At 37.9% G+C, this 8104-nt stretch overlaps 1 pseudogene across 1 annotated transcript; it reads right to left on the bottom strand.

The window, feature by feature from the left end:
* Positions 1-1254: 1254 nt before the first annotated feature.
* LOC306663475 (5'-AMP-activated protein kinase subunit beta-2-like) lies at positions 1255-6169 on the bottom strand (annotated as a pseudogene). Its single transcript has 2 exons — positions 6108-6169; positions 1255-2115 (listed from the first exon to the last, which is right to left on the bottom strand). The product of its transcript is annotated as a 5'-AMP-activated protein kinase subunit beta-2-like (transcript).
* Between the last annotated feature and the right edge of the window lie 1935 nt (positions 6170-8104).

Below are 8104 nucleotides of genomic sequence, written 5' to 3'. Positions count from 1 at the left end.
TAGTACAAAGAGCCTTCCAGGAGTACTTTCTTGCTTCTTGGCCTTATACATATTAAGAGTTAAGGGAATCCATTATGTGTATCAATGAGTCTGTATGAACTTGTATCAAGAGCAGTACTTGGTGTAAAGATGAACATGGGTCTGGCCATATTAATATGAGTGTTGTCTTCTCTGGACTAGAGAAGAAAATCCTAAGGACCATTTATTAAAAGTCTGAAGTTCTTCAATATAGTCTCTTTAAGACCAATGAAAGGGCATTTTTTAATTAAAGAAAAATGCAGGCACATAAAATCTTTCAAGGGTGGAAGTCCTGGAAGCGTTCCCTGGTCCATGTCTATCTGCAGAGCTGTCTGCTCTGAGAAAGCATAGCTGGAAGCAAGGTCAGGCCAATGGGAAAACCCATGGAAATGCACCATACAGTCAAAGCTGTGGTAGCAAATTAAAACAAAAACTAGATCTTCTGCATTATGCCTTTCTTATAAGGTTGAATCATATTTTCTTTAGTAGAATGTTAAAACAAGTGGTAACAAAGTGGCTTAGACCTCTGATGGGCTAAAAAGGAGATCTTCTGACAGCCCTCATCAATAAGGTGGGTCAGGTCCCACACAACTTTTCAAAGGCGTCACTTACTGAGTGAATTTTATATGAGAGGGGTCAGGTATGGGATCTAAAGGAGGCTATTAAAGGAAGAATGTGAAATGAGAGAACAAAGCCTTCTTGTGAGGCATCTGTTACATAAAAAACACAGACTGTGCCACACACTGAAAATACAGAGACCCCATGCAAGAGAAGCTGCCCCTGCAAGGCAGAAGCTGTAAGTAGGGCAGCAGTCTAGCCCAAGTCCATTGCTTGGACACCCAAGGTAGCAGTGATAGAATATTCACCCAAAAAGGATCCTAAAAGTTTGCTCTTCTTACATGTTAGGAAAAAAAACTGCCTGTATAGTTATCCCTGAAGCTTCCCCAAACGTGTCTTGGCGAATACCCACAGACAGAAAGAATACATCTAGCTGGTTCTAGGAGGCTTCCAGTAACTTCCTCAAATATATATACGTTTTCTTCTTAAAATAAATTCCATGAACTCATAAAGCTCTCATCTGCAATCAAATGCAAAAGCAGAGCATCCTATTCAGAGGCTCTGAAACACACATATTGGCCTCAAAGCAAATCAGCCTTCCAGTCTCAGGTAAAACTGGTTCAGTTCAAAGGCAAGGGAGAAGCTTCTCCTGAATCCATGGAGGCAAGACAGGATGCTTCAGATGGGCTTGTAGAGCAGCGTAGTGACATACTTCTTCTTGTAGTGATGGGTTGCACTAAGAACCATCACACTGTCCTTAATAGATAATGCATAGAGATAGTTCAACGTAACATGGTTGGGCTCAGGAAGTAAGGCTGGATCACAAGAAATATTAGTGTCCTTGTTAAGAATAACTTGGAGTAGGTGAGGAGGAAGGATGGGTGGGGATTCGAATCTCTCTTCAGATGGAAATACATGCACTTCTGGACCATCAGGTCCAGGGGGTGAGCTGGAAAGATCTTGACAAGATGTCTCAGAGCTTTCCATAGAATCTGGTTTTGAAGCATCAAACACCTCAAAATCAGATTTCTTGGCATGGATCAAATTGTTGATCGTGCCAAGCTGACTGGTAACCACAGGCTCTGATGGATCATGAACCCACTGTCCATCTGCAAAAATCCTGTATTGGTGCTCTCGCTCAGGGAGATCCAAGATGGCAACAAAGTCATAATGGCTATGAATCAGAGGAATCTTGGTGCTCCAGTTGTTGAAAGACCCAGAAATGAAGACCTCCTTTCATCTTTTAGACCAGCGGATAACAGTAGGCCGGGCCTGCGGGGTGGGCTTTATGGAGTCGTCCAAATCCTGCTGCCATGATGCAAACTCTTTGTCCCCGGGGAGCTAGGAGTCCGGCAGGCTCAAGACGCGGGGTCGGCGGTGCTCCCCACCATCATCTTGTGCTCCTTGCTGGGCGCTGTGACGCTCCCCGGACACCTGGTCGCTGGTGGTGTTTCCCGTGGCTGAGCTGCAGTCCGGGGCCACCTGGCACGGGGAGCTACACCCGGCGGGGACACCCCAGCGGACGAGTCAGGGGCCCGTCTATAATTTCAATGTGCTGTAAAATAAAATAAAAACAGCAGAAATAGCGAATTACTTCCTTTATATTTTATACTTAGAAATACACTATCAAAAAGAATGTTCATACATACATTTTAATGTGATGATTTTTAAAATCTTCTATTTTAATGTTGTTTTTAATGCCCGTGACTACCATCTATATAATTCCATGTGTATTTTAATAGCCTCAAATCTACTACACTTCAAAGTTAAATTTAGAATCTTGAGAGATCTAACTACAATATTTTAGTGTAATAAACAAATTCAAGCTAGCAGGGTACAAAATCAACATACAACAATCAGTAGCTTTTCTGTCCAGCAATAGTGAATTCACAGAGGAAGTAATCAGAAAAGTAATTGCACTTGCCACAGCAACAGAAAATAAAACACTGAGGGATAAACCTGAGAAAGTGAAAGACCTTGTGTTAGCCAGCTTCTTTCTTTCTTTTCTTTCTTTCTTTCTTTCTTTCTTTCTTTCTTTCTTTCTTTCTTTCTTTCTTTCTTTCTTTCTTTCTTTCTTTCTTTCTTTCTTTCTTTTTAAACTGGGACTAAATGATCTGACAAGCACAACTGTAGAGGAGGCAAAGTTTATCTGGGCTCACCATTTCAAGGTCTTAGTCCATAGCAGGCTGGGGCTCAAGTTGAGGATGAACATCATGGTGGGAGAGGGTGGTGGAGGGAAGCAGCTCACATCAGGAAGGAGAGAGAGAGAGAGAGAGAGAGAGAGAGAGAGAGAGAGAGAGAGAGAGAGAGAGAGAGAGACTCCACTTTCCAGATACAAATGTCCCATAGCCATGCCCCCAATGAACCACTCCCTCCAGCCACACCCTACCTGCCTCTAGTTACCACTCAGTTAATCCCATCAGGGACTAAGTCACTGATTAGGTTAAGATCCCACAACTCAATCATTTTTTCTGTGAACCTTCCTGCATTGTCTCACATGTGAGCTTTAGGGGGACACCTCACATCCAAACCATAACAGACCTCCACAGTGAAACCTACAAAATGCAGAAGAAAGAAATTAGAAGATCAAACTCAACCCCATTCCTTACCTGTGCAAAAATAAACTCAAAATGGATCAGGCAGCTTAAGGTTGGACCTAAATTAAATTATTGGAGGAAAGCATAACACACTGGCAGAGGCAACAACCTTCTGAATAGGGTTCCCAAAACATAGGGGACAAACAGGAATTGACCAATGGGATTGCATCAAATTAGAAAGCTTCTACGCAGCAAAGGAAATAATCAATAGATTGAAGAGACAACCTCCAGAATGAGAGAAAATCTTTGCCAACTCTTCATCTGACAGAAGGTTATTAATATCCAGAATTTATAAAGAACCCAGAAAATCTAACAACCAGAAATAATAATCCAATCTGAAATAGGCAAATGATCTGAATAGGCAATTTTCAAAATAGTCAATAAATATATGAAAGAAATGCTCAATGACTTTATCAGGGAAAATACAAATCAAAATTACATTGAGATTCCATCTCACTCAGGGTAGAATGGCTATTGTCAAAAGGCAAACCAACAAACCAATGCTGAAAACAGTGTGGTGAAGAAGGCACCTTTATATGCAATGAATGGTAACGTAAATTAGAAAAGCCACCATGGTGAACACTAGGAATCCTCCTTAAAAGCTGGAAAATAGATCTATGGTGATAGATCCAGGTGTCCCACTTTTAAATATTTATCCAAAAAGAAGCAAGTCAGCCTACAAAAGAGATACCTACATACCCATGTTTATTGTGGCACTATTCACAAGAGCCAAGGCTGAAGTCAGCCTAGGTGCCTGTAAACTGATTAATGCATAAATAAAATATGCTAGATATGCACAATGGAGTATTATTCAGCTATAAAAAGGATGACATCCTGTCATAGGCAAGAAAATAAATGGAACTGGATGTCATCTGTTAAGTAATATCAGCCAGAAACAGAAAGACAGTACTGCAAGATTTCTTTCACATGTGGAAAGTAAGAAAACAAAACCAAAACAAAAAGACCTGAAAGTAGAATTACTAGGGATTGGGAGATTGGGAAGGGAGCTAGTAGGAAGGAGAGAGAAAAAGGGGTGAAAGAGGATAGAAGAAGTTTGCATGGACATGCTCAAAGCATGATGCATGCATATAAGCTATATCGCAGTGAATCCTGGCAGTTTGCATAAGTCATGTGCATTAATAATTATAATAAAAATGAAAATTTCAGGTAGTATATTAGAATTACTTAAATATAAACTGTTTGAATTGCAAAGATTTGACTTATTAAAGCATTTTCGAGGAATACAACATATGTCAGCAACTCTAGACATCCAGATAATAGACCTCTTGAAATTATTCCTCTCATATAACTGACAACTGGTAACGTTTGACCAACATCTCCCCAACCTGTCCCCAGACAAAGCTGTGTTACCACTGTTCTCTGTTCTGCTTCTATGAGATCATTTTTTTGTTTTGTTTTTTTTTTTGTTTTGTTTTTTTTTTTTTTTTAGTTTTCACATGTGAACACAACCAGGTAGCATTTATCCTTCTGTGTGTGTCTCATCATATTATCATATTTAAAACAAGGCTTTCCAGGTTCATCCATGTTACCAAAATTGACATTGTTTCTTTTTTGGTTATTATTACTCCATTCTATGTGCATACGTTGTATCTAGTCATTTGTTTGTTGATGAGCATTCAGGTTGAATCTGTATGTTGGCTGTTGTAAACATCTTGCTAATTCTTTATGTGTCATCAGATTCAAAAGAAAAATTAGATATTATTGACATATTTAAAATATCTCAAAATACTTAACTGAATATTGATAATTGGTTTGCAGAATCAAATGTGTTAAAATTGTGCATCAGAAATACATTCCTCAATTGCCTGATATCCGCCAGTGAAAACCACTTGTAGAATTCAAAAGACATTACATTTTCCTCCTAGTATCTAGCATAATGATTCAAGTATTCTTTTTTTAATACAGGTTGTGATTTTTATTTTATTTTATTTATTTCCATTCACCCTTTGCTATTGCAATTATTAATGCATATTTATTTTACAAATTAATGGGTCTGTGACATTTCCCAGGGAAATGTACATGCATATGTCATGCTCTGATCCTGTCCACCCTCACTCTCACCCTCCCTCTCACCTTACCCTCCCCCTGACCCTCCTTCTTACCCTCCTTCTTACCCTCCCCCTTACCCTCCCCCTTACCCTTTCCTTTCTCTCCCATCCTGTTCCTTTTGCCCTCCTCTAACGCTTGCTTTTCTACTTTCAGGTCATCTTCTTGTTGTTTTAATTTCCACATATGAAAAAAGAAATGCAATAATTGTCTTTCTGTACCTGACTCATTTTACATAACATGATGATGTCCATTTCTTTTTATTCTGGCATATTAAAAAGGAAATTCTCCATGGATTTTATGTCCAGGTTACATTTTTTTTTTTTTTTAACTTCAAAGTCACTGTAGTTTTCAAATCTCTCCATGTTTTTTATGTCTATATTACATTCCTTTTTTATTCAAAGGCTCTGTCATTTTCAAATGTCTAAACTCACTTTTAGTGTTTGAAGCTCTCCTTGGCAACTCTATTATTCTTAGCTATGACAATCGTAGCTTCCTATTATTTTTACAAGAGCAATTATGATTGGCAGAAGTGGAGAAAGGAGAAATAGTGAACATTTGGGATACGGAGAGACTGAGTTGTTTACAAAATTTAACTTGACACCAGATGGTATAGCTTCCCCCGTCATCTTTTGCTGCTTAATGCAGGCACAAGGAGACAGGTATTTGCATTTGAGTGAAAGTTGGGTTATTCCAGACAAGATGGCAAAGGAAAGTTGTCAATGTTTAAAGCCAGTAGTGTGATTAAGGGATTGAGAAGTGCAGTTATACAGAACAGTTCTCCAAAACACAACCCCTAAGCTGTCAGCATCTGCAACATTGAAAGACTTTTAGAAAAACACACTCTAAGGTTGGACCAAGACCTACAGAATCAGAGCTGTGGTGGCAAGGCCAAGCAAGCCTTCCAGGTACTTCCGATGCTTGCCCATGTGCTTCTGAGCAAATAGTTTATAAACATAACAAAAATGATTAAAAGAATGTAATTTTTCCATCAAAATTTTGCTTGTTGATATGGCATGTTGAAATACAAAACAAAACAGACAAACAAACAACAGGAAAACCAGGAAACGGCAGTGGGTAAGTGATAGAAAGACAGATTCTTGAATAGATTATGTGTGACTGTCCACGTCTGCAGATGTTATCACAGGAGCATCAAAAGAGGAAGGAACTGAGTGGATTTTGAACAAGTATCTTTAATAATTCTGGAGTAATTTGAACATGGAATGAAAACCACAAAAAGGTGTGATACTTCAAAACAGGTGGTATCCTTTTAAACTAAGGGAGAAATAACATTCTTAAGTATAAAAATGACCACTGAATGGACAGACGTATTTCACTTCCAGGGGTCATGATATATTGGGTGAGACACCAACAAAAACAAAAAAATACCACCAAAAAACCACAGTTCAGCAGGAGATAAGTGGGTCAGCACTGTGGATATTCCTCACTTCATAAAATGTATAGAAGTGTATCCCATAGGAGAAGTTTTATTTTTAGAAACATAAACCAAAACATTTGCCATTTGGGTGAAAGAGTCAGCTTATGCCGTGGGCAGGGGTCCTGAAAACAGGAATTTCTCTTTTCATGGAAATTATACTTGGAAAGAAAAAAAAAAAAAAACCCCAAAAGCGTTACATAAAACACTTACATATTGACTTGGGCCACCCATTACTTCTCACAGGTTATTGCTCAAGGTTCTATAATCACAGATTCCTTAATAATCAACTTCTCCACAAAACCCATCATCATTCCTGGTCTCTAATTATTTTCCCAGTCTCTTATCATGCACATGAACTTTTCATTCACATCTCTTGCCAGTGCCTTGCATTACAACAGGTTGTCATTTATTGATCTGCATTGTTTATTCTCTTGTAGAATATTCAACAAGGTCATAGATTTCACCTTTCTATGGGTAGTTTCTGACACATATTCAACAATCAGTTATTTTTGCTGGAAAAATAAATGGACATATTAATGACTCTGATGTTGCTGCTATAGGAAAATAGGCCTTCCACCAGAGAGCATGACATATTTGTTTTTACATCAGCAGCTACATTGATGCTGACAATCATGACAGATTTCTCAGCTCCTATGATATTTTAGAACATTGTCAGGGAGAAGAAAAAATGTCACTTTCACTAGTTTTTCATCTCATCATCTGGAGGAACCACCTTTAACAATATTATATGCACCTTTAAATATTTTAAATTCTTACATGTTTATAATCAAATAATGTATTAAGGTGACCTTTATTTTTATTCAACAATATGACACAGGACTCAATGACAAATGTAGGCTTGCTTTTTTCTATTCAACAGCTACAAGAAATTATATTGCATACTTTTGTCATGGTCTAGCTAACTAGTACTGAGTGATAGACACTTTTGCTTCTAACACCATACAATAAACAATGGAAAAATTATAGTGGAATTATATTAATTTATGATAAATTTTATCATATACAAAATATCTCATAAATGTAAGGAATTCCATTTCTGTTCTTTTTATATTACTAACACTCACCAATTGATGATAAGAATGATTCTTACCATAGAAATTAGTTTTTAAATGATCAAAATGGAGCTGAAATGAGAGAATGGAGATGTTCAGATTAATGTGTATAGTTTAACAGAAATTCAGGAACAGCTACCCATTTGGAAATAATCCTGACATGTAAGAATGTAGAACACAGAACACAGAATGGCCAAGGGTACTGTTGCTCTGTCGCTGACAGATGAAGGTGTTGAAGGTCTTGGAGATGAAATCAAGCAAAGAAGGCAAAAGTGAAAATATTCTTTACATTTGTGTTGATTCTGTTATATAACTAAATGTCTTTTGAAAACATATTTTCCTCATTGACAGAT

The sequence above is a fragment of the Sciurus vulgaris genome (genome assembly GCF_902686455.1).
Source record: "Sciurus vulgaris genome assembly, chromosome: 6".
NCBI classification, from domain to species: domain Eukaryota; kingdom Metazoa; phylum Chordata; class Mammalia; order Rodentia; family Sciuridae; genus Sciurus; species Sciurus vulgaris.
This window is presented reverse-complemented; position numbering and strand designations above follow the sequence as displayed.